At 45.5% G+C, this 13415-nt stretch overlaps 1 protein-coding gene across 1 annotated transcript in view; it reads right to left on the bottom strand.

Annotated features, from left to right (window-relative positions):
* LOC144802926 (uncharacterized) overlaps positions 1-11878 on the bottom strand; it is a 110734-nt gene extending 98856 nt beyond the window's left edge. Inside the window, exon 1 of the mRNA XM_078671835.1 lies at positions 11773-11878. The gene's annotated coding sequence lies outside the window, so the exon portion shown is untranslated. The remainder of the gene's footprint in view (positions 1-11772) is intronic.
* Positions 11879-13415: the final 1537 nt, after the last annotated feature.

The raw sequence follows: 13415 nt of genomic DNA, 5'->3' as shown, positions 1-13415 counted from the left end.
AGTTTATTGACCATGTCACTGAAATTGTCGCTAACCTATGTTCTTGGTTCCAAAAGTTTTTGGTGGTAAGGGATTTCAACTATCACTGGGACCAGCTACCCAGAGAAGCGCAAGCCAAACAGTTAGATGAAGCAATGGCCACATTGGGAATGCACCAGTTGGTAGACACCCCCACTCACGAGAACGGTCACACATTAGACCTGGTTTGGTCTACTCAGTCACTGTTTAATCTAGTAGAGACATCCCGTTGTGGGTGGTCCGATCATTATTTTATCGGTTTCCAAATGACCCTAACTAGTTGGTCTCCCCGTCCTCCGCCAAGATGGAAAATGGTGCGGAGTTGGAATAAAATCGAGGTCAATAGCTTAGGGGAAATTCTACGAGTTATGGCTCCCAGGGAAACCTGGTAGGAGGATCCTGAAGTTAGGTGTGAATTTATTTGTAAACAATTGACTACACTTATTAATAAATTGGCACCAGCTCGCAGAATAAAAGTGGAAAACAAGGGGAAGGGCGCCCCCTGGTTCACTGAAGAACTCAAGGAGTTGAAGCGGACCCTCCGCCACTATGAAAGACTGTGGCATAAAATCTACAAGCCACAGGCACTTCTGGAACATAGGCTTAAACTTACCAGTTAAAAAAAGCCATCCTTAAAAGGAAGGCCGAATTTTAAGAATCCAGGATCCTGGCTGCAGACAATAAACAAAAAGAAACTTTTAAAATTTTGAAAGAGCTTAGCCAAAAGCAAATGCAAGAAGCCCCAACCAGTCAAGAACTATGTAATAAGTTCCTGACTTTCTTCTCAGATAAAGTCAAAGATATCTTAATAGACATTCATAAAACTCCCACTAATTCACAGGTCTTGGTAAGGGCTAAACCACACAATATTATAATAGAATCTATCACCACTTTTCCAAAATTGGACCAAAACACTCTGCTCGACATTGCATCTAAGATTAAGTCGGGCTCACCCTCCGATCCCTGCCCCCCAAAGATTTTCAAACTACCCTGCCAGCGACTGAGGTAGAAGTTCTTTCCCTGCTTAATCTTTCTCCGGAGACAGCGATAGTCCCCAGAAAATGTAAGGAAGCTAGAGTAATTCCATTACTCAAAAAAGTGGGAGCCAATACCATCATTATGAAAAATTATAGACCCAACGACATTTTATGCCCAAAATTTTGGAACAACATGTTCCTAAAACCTTATCAGGATTTATGGAAGATCATCACTTACTTGGGGACAGGCAGGCTGGCTTCAGAGCCCACCATAGCACGGAGCTAGTGATGCTGTCAGTACTGGATGAAATCAGGCTCACGGTAGACCAAAAAAAGCTGTGTGGCCATGTCCTCTTAGACCTGTCAGCTGTGTTCATCCCGGTCAATCATGAACAACTTTTGACCAGAATCCGGGACATAGGGATTGGCGGGACGATCCATCAATGGATTGCCTCCTTCCTCACGGAGCTGGGAGACACTCCGTCTCCAGCATTAGTGTTAAAAAGCCTGGGTATAAAAATCAATGCTAATCTCTCTTTGTCTAATCAAGTTTCCACCGTCTTTGGGACATGTGTGGGCCTACTAAAGCAATTGAGTAAACGTTCACATATCCTCTCTTTTGCCACCATGCGAACGGTGGTGACAGCATTGATCTTGTCTCGTGTAGACTATGGCAATGCGCTTTAGATTGAGTTACCGGATAATTTTCTAAGCAAACTTCATGTGGTAATGAATGACACAGCCAGGTTGATTTTTAAACTACCCAGATATACAAGGGCTGCTCCCCTGCTGCAGAAACTTCATTAGCTTCCTATCAAGCAAAGGACCAATTTTAAGGGACTATGTATCGCCCATAGGGCGTACATGGTCAAGCCCCAAGTTACATCAAAGAGGGCCTTATGAAATATGTCCCAAACCGCTCTCTAAGAACCTCCACAGGGAACCAGCTATCCTGCCCGTGGTTTAACTTTACGAGAAAAGAAGAGCGGTCATTCTCTGCTTTCATCCCACAATTATGGAATAGGCTTCCATTCCATCTTCGATTCGAGAAGGCCCTCCTACCATTTAGGAAGCATCTGAAGACCCTCTTCTTCATTGAAGGCTGGGCTTAATTCCATTAATTCAGGGGCCATATTCACCTGGGGGCACTGTAGCTTTCTTCTCACAGCGATTAGAGACCTGCCGGTTTTAAGCATTTTATAAGTCACAATTAACATTAACAATAAGGTTTGAACTGGGGTCCCAATATCGATAGTAGAGGGCGAGGAGGCTATTTGTCAGAGCGCAGGCAATAAAGCCCCAGGCCCTGATGGATTACCATTGACCCGATTAAATATAAACCAGATTTCTGGGCTCCATTGCTGTTGAATGTCTTTAAAAATCGAATCAATGCCCCTTTGCCGGAGACCTGGTCTACTTGTATTATCGTACCTATTTTTTTAAAAAGGATGATCGTTCCCTACCAAGTTGTTATAGGCCGATCTCCTTAATTGATAACACCCTCAAAATTTCAGGCAGAGTTTTATATAATAACATTTTAACCTGGGCTGAGGATAATCACATTTTAGGGTAGTGTCAATTAGGTTTTAGGAGCAAGGTAGGTACCATTGAGCAGTGCTTAAATCTAAATTTGATAATTGGGAAGTATACAACAGCACAGCACTCACCACTTTATTTAGCCTTCATGGACCTGACCTCCACCTTTGATTTTGTAAACAGATCCCTATTATGGTCAATTCTCCTAGCCTATGGCCTGGACGAGGCCCTTGTCCATTTCTAGGCCTATCTGCACACGGATCTGAAAGCACGTTATTAATGTTGGTAGAGGGGTTAGACAAGGATGCGTCCCGGCTCCTCTTCTGTTCATCATTTATATTAACAATTTGCATACATTTTTTATTACACTTACAGATGACGTACCCAGAGCTAAAGGCAAAACCCTCCCAGTGCTCTTATACGCAGATGATACGTTTTAATTGGACGCACACCAAATGCACTATGCACCTTAGTAACTATAGTAAGATCTGTTTCCATGATTCCCTTGGGAATCCGAGTGTCATGTTGGAGGTTGCCATAATCACCTGCCATCCCAGAAGGGTTAGGTGTTCAGGTGAGGCACTGTGAGCTGTTTAGGAATCTGACCAACAGTCTCTGATGGTGTAGATGGACTCAGTCCCTACATTCTGATGTCCTGTTGTCCTAATACGCAGTCCTATCTTTTCTAAGTGGGAGCTGTATAACATGTTAGGCCTCTGCAAATTGGCCACCATACTTAAGTTGGGTCAGAATGGTATCCTTCAGCCATCACCCTGATCAGATCTCTGATTAGAAATTTTTATCTACATAGATGGAGCTAGAAAGGCTGTTGGGAGAGGGACACCAAATGAGAGAGCCTATACCGAGGAGCAGCCTTCTTAGGAGGGTGAATAGCTATGAGCAGTCTGTGTGGTACATTATTAAGACCTTATATTGTACCAGAAGTAAGTCTTGCTGAGCCCGACAGCTGAGAAGATTAATTGCTCTGACCTATGCTACAAGCCTAGGTACATGGTGTATGGGAAAAACTCACTTTGCTTTGCCACTCACTTTGCTTTGTTGAACTCTGCTGCCTGTTGCGTTCAGGACGGAGCGAAGGTCCACGCAACTTTGAAATCTGCTTTCCTGGCTGCCGCCTCCCCTTGACGAGGACTCGCTGGTGTGAGCGAGACCTGCAATCGGCAGGGCTAGCCCAGCGCTCCCAGCTAGAGTCCCCAGGGTAAGAGGCTTGGGCAAACACCATCAGCAAGCCGGGGGACTGCGAGGACCAGCAATCTCCACGTTGCTCAGCTGATTCCTCTTCCCCCGGCGGCCACGCCCACGGACACGCCCACCGCCGACTGATTCAAAACCTTTCGTGACACCCTCTTCGCGGGTGCCACTCACTTTGCTTTGTTGAACTCTGCTGCCTGTTGCGTTCAGGACGGAGCGAAGGTCCACGCAACTTTGAAATCTGCTTTCCTGGCTGCCGCCTCCCCTTGACGAGGACTCGCTGGTGTGAGCGAGACCTGCAATCGGCAGGGCTAGCCCAGCGCTCCCAGCTAGAGTCCCCAGGGTAAGAGGCTTGAGCAAACACCATCAGCAAGCCGGGGGACTGCGAGGACCAGCAATCTCCACGTTGCTCAGCTGGTTCCTCTTCCCCCGGCGGCCACGCCCACCGCCGACAAGTACATAATCACCATCACTTCACCCGTGACGCGGGACGCGCGCGGGGCGGAGCACCGGGGCAAAGCCCGGGCCAAGGGCGGGCCCGTTGTTGCCTGTTAGTGCCCGATAGAGACCGGACCGGGCAACCCCCCTTGACTCTTAACTGCAGCCCGTCCCCTATTTCTGCCTACGGGATTCTCTCTATGTCCATCATGCCTGGGAGAACCAGAAGTAAATCCAAAAACGCGCAGGCACTAGCCCAAATCACTGGCCCAATAGATCAATTTATCTCAAGGACTACAGAGGTAATCGACCATAGCATATCTATTTTGGAGCGCAGAGTATCACTCGACCTGATGAACGCTAAACGCTTGTCTCTCGATCTTACGAAAGCCAAACGATCGCCCCTGGGCCCTTTAGCATTTGCAGCTTCTCCTATCCAGCAAACTTTATCCACAAGTTCCCTGTCCCTACCTGTGACAACTGTTGACGTTAACACAGTCCCATGTTCAGTTGATTTATCTGTAACACAATCAGAATCATTACTATCCGATGGCCTAGAGGCTACCCCGGACCTAGAAGCATGTCAAAGCTTAGAAACAACTATAGATAAACACCTCCGAGGTATAAGGGAAGGAGCCATCCCTAAACAAATTAACTCCCACCCACCTGCAAATACAACAGTACCCGTCCCTCTTATAGGACCAGAGAAGGAACTTGGGAGGGATCGTTCTAAACAGTCACTACATCCTGGGCATTCAATGATAACCACCCCAGTAGAAAACAACCTTTTACTACCTCTTATCCTTATTGAGGACACAGATAACCCTTGTAAAACCTGTAAAACATCATCACAACTACTTATCCTAATCAAGGATCTACTTTCACAACACCTCAAACCCATACAAATCAGTATAAGAAATTTGGAAGCCCAACTAGCAATTTTATCACAAACACATCCCAGCACAACTAACAGACGATTACCCAACCAAGGGATACAAAACGCCACTCATCCCCCAAAAGTATCTCACCATCAACAACCATCAATAGCAACCAAACAACCTGTCCCGGTTATCTCACCTTCTAAAAAACCAAGCATTAACTCTCAAGTACAAAACCGGCAAGTTCAAACTCCTAGTGTACAAAAGACCAAATCCAACACGGAGCTACCCCAACACACTTTTACTACTGGCCCGGAAAAAGCAGCTAAAACCGGGACATTACCAGAAAACGTAACCACAGTTCACTCAACAAACAAACCGGCATCCATTTCCCCCAAACCAATAGTGAAACAACCTCTGTTCACATCCAAAAAGGCATCAAGATTTAGGCGCCCAGTCCATCTTCCACCGGAGGCAACCCCATACACAATCATACTTACAGGTGTACCTGAATTAACGGAAGATATGACAGAAACAGCTTGGTCACTTAAAAATAAAGTTATGCAGTGGCTAAGCATAAATAGACCACTAGAACCATACCTCTCTGGAGGGATTTCTACTGCCCGTAGAGTAGTATGGATAGGGGACGAACCCAAGTCGATCCATGGAGACTGCATCATAGCAACTTGCAGGGATCCATCTACCGTGGATCACATCTGTTCATGGCCTTCTTTGGAAAAGAAAGGTGGAATAGACGCCCAGCACCTTTCTTTTTTCTACCCTCCACTGAACTCTTATCAATATACCCCTATCCCAAACTGGCAGCATCCCCAAGAGGATCAATGGAAACATGTTGGATTTAGCTACGGCCGTGGAAATAGAGATAGAACTAGGGAATGGCAAAAGCAGCCTTGGCAAGGTAGACCTTATCATCCACTGGAGGGCTGGCAGGGTTTCCCAACAAGAAATCGTTACGACTGTCTTGACATGGTTTATGAGACCGTTAAGACCCCAAAAACTCAAGAGAAAGAATGCCCAAGCCGACATTATCCCCTCTCAGTTGAACCTTAGACCATATTCATTATCCTTCAAACCTGAAAGTCAGCCTCAACAAATTTCCTCGATCATCAATAACTCCCACCCTGAGTCTACTGTAAACACCCACCCTCATATCTTCAACGGACTAACGCCCAAAACCAAAATTCTGCCTACCCCCACGGATAGTTTAGATCCAACTTTTCACCAATCAACTGATCTGAGAGTCACAAATAACCCTCCGCCGACCCCAATAGAGAGTCTTTCAAGTGAACCCTCCGCTATACAATTACCTTCTGTCCCCAATATATTAAACCTCTCTATACTGTACTGGAACGTTGCAGGATTGCTTTCTAAACTAAACTTAGACTCCTGGTCAGAGACAGTAAGGAAACATCAAGTACTATGTTTCCAGGAAACATGGTCCACCACTGCAAATCACATAACGGGATATAAAACTTTTTTCACTCCAGCAGTACAGGGAGCCCTGGGAAGGCCTAAGGGAGGTCTTGTGATCTATGTTGCCAATACTCTTCCCTTTATATCCATTAAAATTCTAAAAGAGTCCCCATCATATCAAATCGTTCAAATAAAGTTCACTAATGACTCTAGTTATGTACTTATTAACTACTACAACAACTTAAGTACAACAGACTGTCTCACAATTTTAGTGGAGATTGCCACTTTCCTATTATCCCTGTTGACTGAATCTAATTCTGATATAGTACATTTATTATGGGGTGGTGATTTTAACCTTCCACTCTGTCCTAACCACAGGAATGGCAACTGTGGATTGCACAACGAACTTGGTACTCCTATGCCTCATTTTGCTCATTCGTCCTGCGGAAGCAAACTAAATGAAATTATATTTTCATTAGATTTGGACTTTGCGAATGAGATAGTAGAGCCACAAAAAGACTTTTCTCCCACTTTTCACGGAAGAGAATTTTTAACTACCATAGACTATATATTGTCCTCTCACTCACTCAAGGGACAATTAACTAACTTCGAAACAGGGACAAATGTCATGAGCGACCATCACCCAATTAGCGTAACAATTACTCCAAAATTGATTAAAGTACATTCTATAAAAACGAGTCTTTTAAACCAGAACACATTAGCTATGAACAAATTGAATGGCTATACAGTCAAATGGGCTAAAATTGACCCGATGGCAGTAACGGAGAAAATCCTGGAAAAATCTAAGCCCTGGATACAAGAATGTCAATCCTTGGACACTACACCTCGGTCAATCATTAATAATTTTAAAAATATCCTGGAGGCAATTGGAAAAGAACTTTTTGTTAAGGTAAAGAACATGAAGGCCCCTACTACGAGATGGTTCGATTCAGCTTGCCGTAAAGCCCTTTCGAATCTAAAAGAAGCCCTACATAGACCCACAAGAAACCAATCAGAAATCACCAACTTAAGAAAACTATATAACTTAGCCAGAAGGGAACGCAAAAAAGAAATCAAGAAAGAGCTATGGTCCCAACTTCACGATAGCTCGCAAAGAAAGGACAGTGCCCTATTTTGGAAAGTCCTAAGATCTCCTTTTTTGGCCGACAACGCAAAAGGTCAACATCTGGATGTAGCTGTTACTGAAGATGACTGGGTCATCCACTTTTCCAAAATCTTTGGCCCACCCCTACAAAGTGCTACAGAAAAAGGATCACATCCAAGTGAATTCCATACATCGGAAAACAACATCTTCCCGATAAATATCCATTTTCTTCATAGCGAAGTTGTTAAAGCAATTAAGGCATCCAAATCAGGAAAGGCCCCGGGGCCAGACGGAGTCCCAATGGACATTTTTTTACATAACATAGAACTCTGGTCACCGATAATCACACAGGTCCTGGCAGCAGTAGCATCGGATGGTCTTCTTCAATCCTGGTCAACCTCAATCTTACTGCCCATTTTCAAAAAAGGTGACCGCAATGACCCAGCATGCTACAGGCCAATCTCCCTTCTGGACTCCATGGGCAAAATTGCAGGTAGAGTGCTCCTGGACCGATTGCAATCTTGGGCCCGGAAAAATAACATCATGACTGACCTGCAATATGGTTTCCAGAAGGGGCTCGGGACCGTGGAACAGGCCCTGAACCTTGCACTCCTGGCTGGGAAATATGCTGGCGCCAAAGGAGGCAACATCTTCCTCGTCTATGTCGACTTGAGTGCGGCATTTGACTGTGTCCAACATGGCAAACTTTGGAAAATTCTCAGTGATCTAGGAGTGGATCCTTCCTTAATAGCCTTCCTTCACGAACTATATTCAAATGCCTCCGGGCGAGTCAGATTTGTCACCAACGGTGAGCGGTCACGCTCATTTTCAATAACAAAAGGAGTCAGACAGGGCTGTGTACTGGCTCCCTTCCTGTTCAACCTTTACACCAATGGACTAGAGCAGGCTATGCTCGAAGGGAGCCAGGATCTACCCCTGATAAACCACCGACAAATACCAACACTGCTATACGCAGACGACTGTTATTCTGGCCCGCACATTGAATCAACTTCAGAAGCAAATCAACAAATACAGCACTTTCATGGACTCACTTGGCCTGAAAATTAACATAAAAAAGACCTTCACTATGTACATTGGCCCCGGGGTTAAAAAACCAAAACCAATACTGGTGGATAATATAAAGTTGGAAAGAACATCTGTGTACCCATACCTCGGAATTCCTGTGGACGACGCTTTGAATTGGCGTCAAGCTACAATTACCAGAAATCTCCTTTTTCGGCGTGCAACATCGGCCCTGATGTCCTTCTCGAGAAAGCTCGGGAAACCCGCTCCTCCAGAGCTGTTGAAAGTCTACTACGCAAAATGCCACAGTGTGGCTACCTATGGAGCAGGCGTGTGGGGACATGGCCACATTGATCACCTTCAAATAACTGAGAATACTTTCATCAAATATCTGTTGGCCCTCCCCCAAAGCGCCCCGAATCTCGCTTCCCATACCGAGCTTGGCATGGACTACATAGTAGACACTATCCGTTCGCAACCGATTTTATTGTGGCAACGAATATGGTCCAATCCTGAATGCCACCTGACACGATCTCTGATCACAGACTGTCTAGCCCTAACAAACTGGCATAAGATTCCTTGGTTGGTCTTCGTACGGAACTTTTTTTACGATCTAGGCCGTAAATCCTATTTTGATGATCCTCCTTCTGTTGAAGACATTTCCAGGCAGCAGTTAAAATTGATGTGCTTGACTCATCTGAGAGAGCTGAGAAATCAGTCGGAGATCATGAAACCCTCTAACATCCAGATTTGCGTAATACAACCCCTCAAAGGAATACAACCTTACCTTTCGTTTTTTCTGTCAAACCAGGAAAAATTCTTATTAACAAGATTCCGTTTCCATTCCTTTTTTCGTCTGGTTTCTTTTCCTGGAACTCACAATTGGTCTCGTTCGCTCATGAACTGTCCATGTGATGGTATATCTCAACAAACAACGATCCATATTATTTTTTTCTGCAAATACTATAAAACTCCTCGCAATTTTTGGATACTTCCACTCCTTAGATCTGTTGGCCACAGACAATGCTACTCAGCATTTTTGTTCCTGCAATGTCTGAACTCTCCGCATGTAGCCAAATCTGTGGCAATGTTCTTAAAGGCCTCCATTTTAATCCGACATAAACTCACAAACCCAACTGAAGCACTTATGTAACATGCTCTCTCTCAAGCACTTCTTAAAAAATTCTTCTTTTCCTGTTTCTTTTTTAAGTACATGTCGAATTGTTTCAATTGTTCTTTTAAACTATGTACTTTTTATGATTATAAAAACTGTAATCGAATAAAAGTTATAAAACGTAAAAACGTATGGGAAAAAGGTTGTAGTGTTAAGGAGATGACAATGAAACACAATAACTTTACTCAGGGATAGATATACGCATGCTTGGACGGACTGATCATACTTCATGTTTTTCTCATTAAATTAGGCTGAGACTGGATATTCACAGATATTCTTGCGCAGAAACAAATGATTGAAGTAAGAATCATGCAGAGGCACCTGGTCATGTACTTACACAACTGCACAGGAAGCTAAAGCTATCAGCAACTACAACAGCAAGTAAACACATATACACATGGAGAGGAACAGTGGGATTTCTGCTACGGCGCACATGCAGCTACCTGTAAACCACCAGCAATCAGGATGAAATCTCATGAGGGATTAGTGTTTTCGTCTATCATGAGACTTTGAGATAGCTGTTTTATAAAGCGCAAATGCCGGGACATGGTTTTGTTTCAACAGTAAACGCCCTCTTAGTGTGAGCACAAAGAGCTGTAGAGTGCACAGATCACCTCCACTCGTAAACACCCTCTTGGTGTGAGTAATAATTAACCCCGGGCGGGTAACTCCGCTACGCCAGTGCAGATTTGCCTACTCCATGCTCTGCTGCGAACGCTGAGGTAGGCAAAACTCCGACTCCGTGGCTAAGCAGAGTTCGCCAGCCCCAACCCGCAAGACGTACAACGTAGGATTTTTTCATAGAAGAAGGACGAGAGGAGCAGGAAGGAGAGCGGCCATGCAGGGGGTCGAGGCAGCCACACAGGTAAGTGCCTTTTTTAGAAATATTTTTTTTTTTATTTGGGCGGAGCTTCACTGAGTTTTTTTCAAATTCCGTGAAGCTTCGCGTAGAGGCACTACGCCAGCTCTGCTCACCCATAGTAATAATCAGTGTGCCTTACAGATCTGCAAATATTTATAGTTCAGCAAAAAGCAGTGTGATGTGCACAGATTTAAACCATTTTATTACTTCTCTCAGTGCAGTAAAAAGCAGAGCAGTTTATACAGCTCTACATATAACCTTTAGTAAACACCTGTCATTGTGTTGTAAAAAGGCAGTGCAGTGCACAGTTTTCCTATGTAAATGCCCCTCGTAGTGTAATAGAGAGCAATGCACTGTACACAACTTCCTCCTGTTAAAGCCCCTCACGGTCTAGGTAAAAGTAGTGCAGTGATTACAGATATTCTCTGTACCAGAACCTCACTGTATCAGCAAACAGCAGTTGAGTGAGTACAGATTTACTCTTTTGCAAGCATCCTTCATTCTGCTGTAAAATGGATTTCCTCCTGTGCCTGTAAACACCCCTTCTAGTGCTGAGAAAAAAAGCACCGCCCCTCATAATATAGGAAAAGACAGATCTACGTGCACAGAATAACTCTTTAAACACTCCTCATAATGGAGGAAAAAGCAGTGCAGTTTGGACAGATTTACTCATAGTGTGAGGAAAAGGTAATGCGTTATGCACAGATTATCTTACCCGTGTAGTGTAGTGCAGACTTACTACATGCTGTAAACACTCCTCTTGACGTAGTAAAAAGCAGAGCACTGAGCATCAATTTCTGCTTTCACGGTAGAGTTAAAAGCAGTCACTCCCCCACAAAGTGCAGTAAAAAGCAGTGCTGTGTCCACAGATTCCTCACAGTGCAGAAAGGTACAGAGCAGCGTACTCAGATTGCTCACAGTGCAGTAAGGTGTAGTCTGCTCAGATTCCTCTCTGCACAGTAAGATGCAGTGCAGCGTGCAAAGATCCCTCGGTGCAGTAAGATGCAGTGCACACAGATTTCTCACAGTACAATAAGACACAGTGCACAGGGTTTCCACCAGTATTATTCAGTCTATTTCAACAAACACAGCAGACGGTGCTGACATTCTCCTACCTGAGCAGACACTTCCAGGCGCTCTCCTTCTCCTGGGGCTGAGGTGGGGCGGGTCAGTTTGAGGTGGGGGGGGTGCGTAGGTCTGAAGAAGGCTGGACATACAAAGAAAGACCGGAAGTGACGTCCGCAACCACTGCTGCAGCTGTCTCTACCGCCGCTGACCCGGAAAAGGAAATCCTTCGCTCGCTCATACAATGTGTTTGGTGGATTTCATCATCGGACGCCGAGCGCCCTCGTGTGGCCGCTGACAGAATCTCTGGCTCCATTCTCCAGGCCCTCGTGGGGGCTCGCATTGGTTTACTTATTTATTTATTTGTTTATTTATGCGATTTTAGATAGCGCGGACTTAACCCGAAGGTGTCAGAGCGCTTCACAATAGGAACCGAACTGATACATGAGAACATTACAAGTGAACAAATTACAAAAGCAAAAGTTACATTACATGAGGCAAAAGTGACAATCGTGAGCAAACAAAATACAAGAGGTAGCAAATGGTGCATTACAGGAGGAAAAAGTGACGTGTGCAGGTTACAAAAGTGTACAAGTACAAGTAGAGGTAAAATACTGCAATAAATGGAGGACACTCAAACACAAGAACAAACGTTACGTAGGCAATAGTGCCAATATCGGCCCACTCACCAGCCCGCTCGCAGTAACATGCATTTCGCAGAAATAAGCAGACAAGACAACTTTTTTGTTGGAGAAAAGTAGTTGCAGGTTTATTAGCATATACACATGCCAACAAGGTGGGTTATCTTACAGGCGATCCAAAAGGCAAGCCGCCCCTCGCGACCTACCACCTGAGGGGCCAATTTGAAACGTGGCCTTAGCCAATCGTTGCTTAGCGGTTATGGGAGGAGATAGCCCCTCCCAATTCCGGTGAACCATTGGTCCACCCTCTTGCTCACGCCCCCCCCCCTACGAGGGGCGGAGCGTCCAAGCGACCCCCGGTGGTACAGGTTTCCAACCGCCCGTAGGATAGCGGGGCGCCGTCGTACCCCCAGGGTCCACCGCACAGACTTCCTGGGGATATTAGGCCTCAGCATCCTTTGCGCTCCTGAAGAGGGTACTCCCGGGTACCTTTCCGCCTCTGGATCGCCCTGTAACTCCGCCTGCAACACAAATGAGAAAAGATTAGAAACATTTCCCCACCCCACCCTGAAAATGCCGGGTATGCGGAAGGGAGGGAAACGGCGTCAGGGTGAGGGGACAGCGGACAAAGAGGCCGCTCGGTGGGCGGGGGAGGAATATATACTCTCCCCCGCCCACCCCAGGAAGGAAGTGACGCGCGGGACCCACCAGGGTCTCAAAGAGCTGGGCTGCCCCGTGTGTCATCTTGTGGCACTACGGTGGCCGCCCTCTTATTTGTGTCCCCTGCGGGGACGAGTCGGTCGGCCTGCATAGTGCCAATATCGGCCCACTCACCAGCCCGCTCGCAGTAACATGCATTTCGCAGAAATAAGCAGACAAGACAACTTTTTTGTTGGAGAAAAGTAGCTGCAGGTTTATTAGCATATACACATGCCAACAAGGTGGGTTATCTTACAGGTGATCCAAAAGGCAAGCCGCCCCTCGCGACCTACCACCTGATGGGCCAATTTGCAACGTGGCCTTAGCCAATCGTTGCTTAGCGGTTATGGGAG

This window comes from Lissotriton helveticus, chromosome 1_2 (genome assembly GCF_964261635.1).
Source record: "Lissotriton helveticus chromosome 1_2, aLisHel1.1, whole genome shotgun sequence".
NCBI classification, from domain to species: Eukaryota; Metazoa; Chordata; class Amphibia; order Caudata; family Salamandridae; genus Lissotriton; species Lissotriton helveticus.
Note: the sequence above shows the minus strand (reverse complement) of the source record. Positions and strands in the feature narration are given on the sequence as shown.